This window comes from Vombatus ursinus, unplaced genomic scaffold (genome assembly GCF_900497805.2).
Source record: "Vombatus ursinus unplaced genomic scaffold, bare-nosed wombat genome assembly UNPS02015255.1, whole genome shotgun sequence".
NCBI classification, from domain to species: domain Eukaryota; kingdom Metazoa; phylum Chordata; class Mammalia; order Diprotodontia; family Vombatidae; genus Vombatus; species Vombatus ursinus.
The window spans coordinates 10,171,072-10,179,519 of NW_020955033.1; the positions used below are offsets into that span (position 1 = coordinate 10,171,072).

At 37.9% G+C, this 8,448-nt stretch overlaps 1 pseudogene; it reads right to left on the reverse strand.

The window, feature by feature from the left end:
• Positions 1–6,245: 6,245 nt before the first annotated feature.
• On the reverse strand, positions 6,246–7,737 carry LOC114031741 (annotated as a pseudogene).
• Positions 7,738–8,448: the final 711 nt, after the last annotated feature.

Genomic DNA, 8,448 nt, shown 5'->3' on the forward strand with positions numbered 1-8,448 from the left:
CTGAATTTCTGTTCTAACTCTTAACTCTCTCAGTCCAGTTGTCAAACACTAAAATATACTGTAGATCTATTGAATAGGTTAACATTCATTCAAGGCCTTTTGTTCAGTATGAATTGACATGTCTTCATCTATGAGAAGGGCCAGTAGTCAATTGCCAGGAGTAAGAGAAGCAAGGATAGAATAGGTTTGAAAACAAAAGTTTCTCAGAACTGTTCAGTACCTATAGATACCCTGCAATCAAAATTATTCCATTTGTACAAATTGAGTAGGTACAGCCACGATAAATTGTAACCTAGGTATTAGACTAAAGGTTAAGATTCTATCTCCTTAGCAGAATCACTTCTACTAATAGAATTCCCTGACAAGACTCCTTTACTCAAGAAATCACCCACTTGCTACTTAGATTCTCATTGATTTGATTTCTCCCTTTATATTAGACTTTCTGTTGCTCTTTTCTTTATATTCAGGTTTTATCTGTTTTCCCCTTCTGGTTGTGTTCACATCAAGATACCTTCTAGAATTGTAAGTTACCGGAAACTTTTCCATATAAACTATCCCCTGTATCCTTTGCTTGGGAAAAAAAAGGAAAATTAAACCCATTTTGTGACAACTTTCTGAGCAGCATCCTGCAGTACAAGCTCCATGGATCCTTCCCATGGTCAAACAATGAATGACCAACTAAAAGGCCAACCAATAGTACTATGTGTTCATGCTCATACAATTGTGCAAGGTTATTCTTTAGCCCATGAATCACAAAACAAGTTTTAGTATTATTTAGAGTTGTTCTGTCTGCTATAATAGGAATTCTTTGTCCAGGGTCTGTGAACTTATTATTTTTAATATTTTTCTAACTGAATTTAAATAAAATTGTTTTCTGTTGTAATACTATGTATTTTATTTTATTCATTTAAGAACAGGAGTCTTGTCCAACAGGCAGTAAATAGTAAAGCTTGGATCTGAACCCAGGTTCTCCGACTCCATCTATGGCCACATAGTGAGAAGACAGGACTCATTGGAAAAGACCCTGATATTGGGAAAGATGGAAGGCAAAAGGAAAAGGGGATTGGGGCAGCTAGGTGGCACATTGGTTAGAGCATTGGACCTGGAGTCAGGAGGATCTCAGTTCAAATCCGGCCTCAGACCAAACATTTGACACTTATTAGCTGTGTGACCCTGGGCAAGTCACTTAACCCCAACTGCCTAAAAATTAAAAAAAAAAAAGGATGGCAAAGGATGAGATGGATGTTAGCGTCATGGAAATAATGAACATGAACTTTGACAGACTTCGAGAGATAGCGGAGGATAGGAAGGCCTCGTGTGCTATGGCGACTCTTCGTGCTGGACGCAATTGAATGACAACAACAACCTCTGACTTTATAGCCATCACTCTTCCCACTGCACAATGCTAGTCCAACTCCCTCATTTTAACAGATGTAGAAACTGCGACACAGAGAGATTAAGTCACTTGGTTGGGTCACACAGGTAGTAAATTGCAAGGACAGAATTTGAAATCAGAGCCTCTGATTCTAAATACAATAATTTTTCTACTATGCCAATCTTTCTCCCATTAGCTCCAATGAAATCATTACATGGTTGGGGAGCCTACAGCCTCAAGTCTACATGTGGCCCTCTAGGTCCTCAAGTGTGGCACTTTGACTGAATCCAAACTTCACAGAACAAATCCCCTTAATAAAAGGATTTGTTCTGTAAAACTTGGACTCAGTCAAAAGGCTACACCCAAGGACCTAGGAGGCCACATGTGGCCTCAAGGCTGCAGGTTCCCCACCCCTGAATCTAACCAGCCACCTCATGAAAGGTGTAGCAGTATATGTTTCCAGTTCTTGGTAGCCTGTTAAGAGAAATAACCATGAGAAAAAACAAAAAAAAAAGAGGGAGTCTTCAATGTTCTAGGCCTACTTTATTTAGAATTTGATGATGAGGGAAAAATGTGGGACTGGTTCTGATGAGATAAATGGGGGAAATTCTCACTAACTGGTTTTACCCAATAGGTATTATTGGAAGCCATGGTTGAACTACCCAGCATAGAGCAATGCATTTCATAGTGAAGTACTTTAGAATACTAAATATCATCCCAGACTTTTTTAGAAATTAGGATATAATGAAAACATTTATTCATAATTAAAACTATTGAATCAAACCTCTGGGTTTCTCTAAGTTCTTCATTAGATTGTAAGCTCCTTGATGGCAGAGACTGTCTTTTGACTTTTTTTTTTTGTATTACCAGTGTATAGCACAGTGCCTGGTACCTAATAGGTGTTAAATAAATGTTTATTAATTGATTATTAATTGATAGATATTTTGTACCCACAGTGTCTAACACATATAAAGTGCTTGATACATGTTTGTTGAATTGAATTTTTATTACTTGACTTTTGGTTCAGAATAGTTTAAACATTTTAATTTGGGCATGTAATGACACTCAGGACTATTTAGAAAATACTATCTTTCTTGCAAAATTCTTAAAATGATAATTCTTCAGAGGAGGTTACAAAGAGTGACTCATAATTTCACATGAGTTGAAAACTTCAAAAACCTGTCATGCTGGGGCCTGGAATGTGGAAGTTCTGAATTTGGAAGTTCTAAAGTGTGGAATTCTGAGAGAAACCATTCTAAAATGAAAATTGGTGTCCAGGGCCAACCTGCAATTAAAGGAGTTGGACCAAAGCTGTCCTTATGATAGCCAAGGGAAAGGCAAAGGTTACGAAGAATATTAATTACTGAATTAATATGCTATTGAGAAATTAAAGTAACCCTCTAAGTTCTAAGCACTAACATATGTGAGGGACATCTTAATGAGTAAAAGAATTTTTATTTAAGTCTAGGAAAATTTTTAATTGCCTCTTTAAAGACTATAGATTCAGAAGTTAGATTAAGGAGTTCTTAAAAGAAAGTGGTCAGTGTGAAAATACAAAATCTCTCTTTATTATAAGGACTAATATTTTCTCTGTTGAGAATTGTTATGCTTCATAAAATATAGGTAGCTACTAAAACTTAGGTGAGCGATCCCAAAGAGACAAACATCTTGTTATTTCAAAGAAACTCTTTGACCTACTTAGTCTGAGAAAGCCTAGAATGGAGTGGCCTAAAGCATTTGGATTTATTCACGTGGTATTTATTCCTGCTTTTGTAGCTCTGCACCAATTGCCTTGCCTCTGGGTGTATTAACAAACAAGATTAAAAACATAAATTACCATAACTAATAAAATTACTCCACAGGCAATTTTAACAAGAAATCTTGAACCCTGTTTCTTGGGAGAGCTGATGATTGCCCAAAACAAACTTGGCTATTCCTGAAGCATACACTGCTTTACAGAGTTTTACTCAAATTACTAAAATACGGCATTATTTTTGGCAATGACATATTGCATAGTGCTGTACTCATATTCATAAATGCCTGGATTTGAAACCCGCTTCTGCTACTTATTACCTGAGTGACTGTGGGCAAGTCACTTAACCCGATTGGGCCTCAGTTTCTCCTTCTATACAATGAGAATGTTAGACTAGAACTATATGTCTTCTGCTGTCCCTTCTATCTATAGATTTATGGTCTTATGGTCAGACACTTAATGTCTTTGAGTCTTAGGCCAATCTCTAAAATTATAAATTGTGGGCAGGTTGCAGCTCTGTGGCTGGAATTAATTCCTGTGCTGTTTTCCCCATCATAATAGTTTTAATAGTAGCCAGGAGTATTAGATGCTCAGTTTGCTTATTTCAGATGTTTTAATGAGCAAATTGAATTGACCATGAGGTGAACTGTTTAATTGTGTCATAATTTGTGTTCAGGCAATGGATCCATGTAGCCATATGGACACCACCCCTAGACTTCACCATTTCTATAGCAAAAGAAAACAAATTTTCTATGCTAAGGTCATTAAGGTGCAGGAATGATCATTCCTCTCACTATTTCTATTTAAATGGGTGATATCCTCCAGTATCTAACACAATGTTTTGTGTATAATAGTAATTACATTTATCGAATTGAAAATTGAATTGTTTGGTACCAGTGAACTACTGTCCTTTTAACTGATTTCTCTGCCTCAGGAATATCCCCTACAATGTTAGCAAGACAGCTCATATTCTGCAAGGAATGTCTGCCTTCTCCACCAGAACTGTCAAGAGGGCTGCCCCCTCAAATGCTCTGGCAGTAACTCGAAAACCCAGGTATCTTTTGACAATTGGTAATAACTGCACATCTTGACAAACTGTACCCTATTACATAAAAAGCATGTCAGGATTAGAGCTAGAAAGCACTTTGGAGTTTGATTCCTTTATTTTACAGGTGAGGAGAACAGAAAGCTAAAAGTGACTTCCCCAAGATCACACAGGAAATAAATAGCAGGGTTGAGATTTGAACTCAGATTCTCTAAATCCAGTGCTCTTTTTGCACTGAAAACAGATGTATGTGCATGTGTATATGTGTGTGATACAGGTATGTATACATATGTGTATGTGTATATATATATACACACATATATCTCAAGCATATATGTGTACATGTTATATGTGCAACTACATATAAAGTATATATATGACATACTTTATATGCACATATATAGTCTATTATATATATTTGTGTATATATGTATACATACAGATATATACAGTGAATACACACACACACACACACACACACACACACACACGAGACTAAAATATACTGTGAGGATGCTGATGTCTTTCCCGGGTGCTATAGAGATAATGCAGAGATTGCAGGAAACTAACCATCATGTCTAGGTTCAAGCTTTATTGAAGACAATTAATTTCCTTCCTCACTGGACCGCAAGAGCCCATTTCCCCAGTATCCTCTGACTTCCCAACTAGTAGACTTGGATCATGTTGGATTTGAAGTCAGAAAGACTCAAGTCCTGCTTCAGTGACTCATTCAGTGACTAACCTTGGGCAAAGCCTTTGACCTCTTCCAACCTTAGTTAACTTATTTATAAAATAGGGTCTTGCTAATAGCTCCTACCTTACAAAGTTCTCAGAGTTAAATAACATAAGTGCTATACAAATGCTGGGTATTACACTATTTTATTACCCTTGGGAAGATAAAAACAAAACGAGTGCTTACCAGTGAGGATGATCTGGGACCGCACAGAGAGAAAATTTGGATGACAGAAGGATATCCAACTTTCAGGGGTCCATAGCTCCCTGGAGGGAAGTCATAGAATCACAGATTTTTAGAGCTGAAAGGGACCTCAGGGGGCATGTAGTCCAATAAATAACCCCCAAAGGAATCCAGTATAATATGCCCGATGTGGTCATCCAATTTAAGCTTGAAGATGTCTTATAAAGGAGGAACTACTCTACTACTTATAAAGGAGGAACTACTCTACTCATGGATATCTCTAATTATTAGCAAGTTTTTCCTGACATTAAGTCTAAAGTTGCTGGGTTTTGTCTTCTTTTGATCACTTCTGGTTCTTTCTTTCTAGAACCAAAGAGAACGTGCCTGATCTTTACTCCACATGACATCCATACAAATACTTAGAGACAGTTATCATATGCTTCAAGTCTTCTTTTCTCCAGGCATACTCAGATCCTTCAACCCATTTTTGCAAGTAAGTGAATAAATAAGCATTTATTGTACACCTACTATGTGCTATGTGCTGTGCTAAGTGCTAGGGATACAAAGAAAAGAAAAGTACAAACCCTGCTCTTAAGGAGCTCACAATCTAACAGGAGAGACAACATGTAAACAACTATGTACAAGAAGATATATTGGAATAGGATAAATTGGATAAATAGGATGTTGTTATTTAGTTGTTTTCAGTCACGTATGTGTCTTCATGACTCAATTTGGGGTTTTCTTGGCAAAGCTACTGGAGTGGCTTGCCATTTCCCTCTTTAGCTCATTTTTGCAGATGAGGAAACCGAAGCAAACATGGTTAAGTGATTTGCCCAGGGTCACATAGCTAGTCTGAGGTCGGATTTGAACTCAGGAAGATGAATTTTTCTGACTCCAGGCCCAGAACTCTAGCCACTGTGCCATCTAGCTGTCCCATAAATAAGATAAAGTGGATAAAAGGATAAATTGGAAATAATCAATAGGGAAGGCACTACAATGAAAGGGGATTGGAAAAGTATTCTTGTAGAAGGTGAGATTTTAGCTGAGTCTTAAAGTAAGCCAGGAAAGCTAGGAGGCAGAGAAGAGGAGGAACGGTATTCTAGGCATGGGGGACACACAGTGAAAATGCCTAGAGTCAGAAGATGGATGAAATGTCTCATGTGAGGGACAGTAAGGAGGTCAACATCACTGGATTGCAGAGTACTTGTGGGGCATAAGGCTTAAGAAGACTAGAAAGGTGAGGGGGGAGGCAGGTTATGAAGGGCTCTGTACATCAATCAAAGGATATTATATTTGATTCTGGAGGTGACAGAGAGCTACTGGATTTTATTGAGTGGGGAAAAGAGAATGGGGAGAGGCAATCGAAACTTTATTTTCTTTTCTCGTGGCTTGTTATCTCTTTCTCCTCCTCCGCCTTGGAAACCACTCTGACCTCCAAAGTTTCCTCAGCCTTTGCCACCAAAACCCCTGCAGCCTCCTTATGACCACTGCTGCCATGACCACCATTGCAGCCTTCAAAGCCACTGGGAATGACCCAGTCCAAAGTTACTTTATTTCCATCAACGTCCCTGTCTTCCATGGACTCTTTTGTAGCTTTAGCAACTTTTGAGTTGAAATTCACAAAACCAAGCCCTTTAAATGACCCTGATTCCCTGTCTATGACTATCCTGGAACCAAGAGAGCCATGAAATGAGTCTTTCAATATTTCTTCCATTGTTTCTTCAGATAGACCTTTGATGAACAAAGTTTTGTGTGGCTCCTTGGTGCTGCATGTGTTATCTTCTGACCCTTTAGCTCCAAGCCTGACTGCTCTGCCTTTGATTTCTGTATTGTTACAAGAATTCAAAGCTTCTTTTGCATCTTTTACAAAGGCAAATTTAATAAACACACATCCTTTATGCCAGTCTTGGTTGTTCTGGGGCAAGTTGATCGCCTTCTCAAGCACTTCCTGCAGACGTTTTCCAGGGGCACTGTGAGTGAGGTTATTCACCACCAATGTCTCTGAGTCCACTGACTTGCTGTTTTTCCTGCTCTAGGAATTATTCTCGTGTTCTTGATTTTTCTCCTCTATGTAGTCCAGAATGAGTGCCCAACCATGAATCTCTGCTCACTGTTTCTCTTCCAAGTCCTTGTTCAAATCTGTTTCTGTCTTAAACTCAATGTAAGTAATTCCTTTGGGTATTGGACCCTTGGTGCAGACAAGTCTAACCTCAATTGCATCTTCAAAGACTTCCTTGAGCTCTTCCTGAATTATTTTATAAGGCAGATTCTTGATCTGTTATGTTTTCTTTTTGCCTTTCCTCATTTCATTTCAGAGTCAAGAACTTTGGAGCTACTGAGTTTCAGAACTTTTTACATGTCTTCAGCTGATTCAAATTCCTCGTAGTCAAACTTCCTGATGGTGCCAATGAAGACATCCGAATTGGATGTCTTTTTGCAAAGAAGTCCATGATGCCAGTTTTTAGCCCAGAAATAGTTTTGTTGAAGTTCAGATTACCAGTGAAGAGATTGGAAATTTGTAGATATTTTAGCTCTTGGGTGAAATTTTTGATTAATTTTGACTGAAACCAGGCCTCTGGGTCACTGTCACTTCCTGTAGTCTCCTCACCATATTTCCACAAGGGTCTTTTCCCCACTTTCCAATACATTTTTATGTATTGTCTCTCCTTCTTAAAACATAAGCTCCTTGAGGGCAAGAATATCTTGTTTACTTTGATGTCTGTAGTGTTTGGCACATAGTAAGCATTTAAATGCTCTATCATTATCTATCTATCTCATTATCATCAATATTTCCTCTTTCCATCACTATAACTAAAGACAAAACAAAACAAAACAACTAAAAAACCACTTTGGTTGGCTTTGACTTTCCTTGGTAGCCTTAGATAATTCTGAGTTAAATCTCTCTTGGAACTTTTTATAGGACCATGCCACATTCTTGTTTTCTTCATCTGTGGCCTGCCCTTGCTTCTATCTTCTTTACATATCTTCTAAAAATCAAATTTGATTGGTTATTTCCCTATGTATCCATAATAGTGTCTTCAGATAACTTCTATTTTTCCTCCTCAACATAAGTGGTTTCCATGGTATCTTCAGAATTTTATTTTTCTGAGTTTCCCGTCTTTCCTGGACTGACTTCCCAAGTAGAAATTTAGTTTGTGGAATCCTACCTAACCTTCCTCTGTACCCTTTGAAATCAGGTCCTCCAAAGTCCATGGTACATGACAGATTATGACTGTCATGCCTCTTCTCTACAAGGATATTTTTATTAGAACCCGTGATTGGATTTGGGAATTAGGAAGATTATTTTGACAGCAGTGTGAGGAACATATTTTGTTGACTTTATACCCAAAATATCTCTC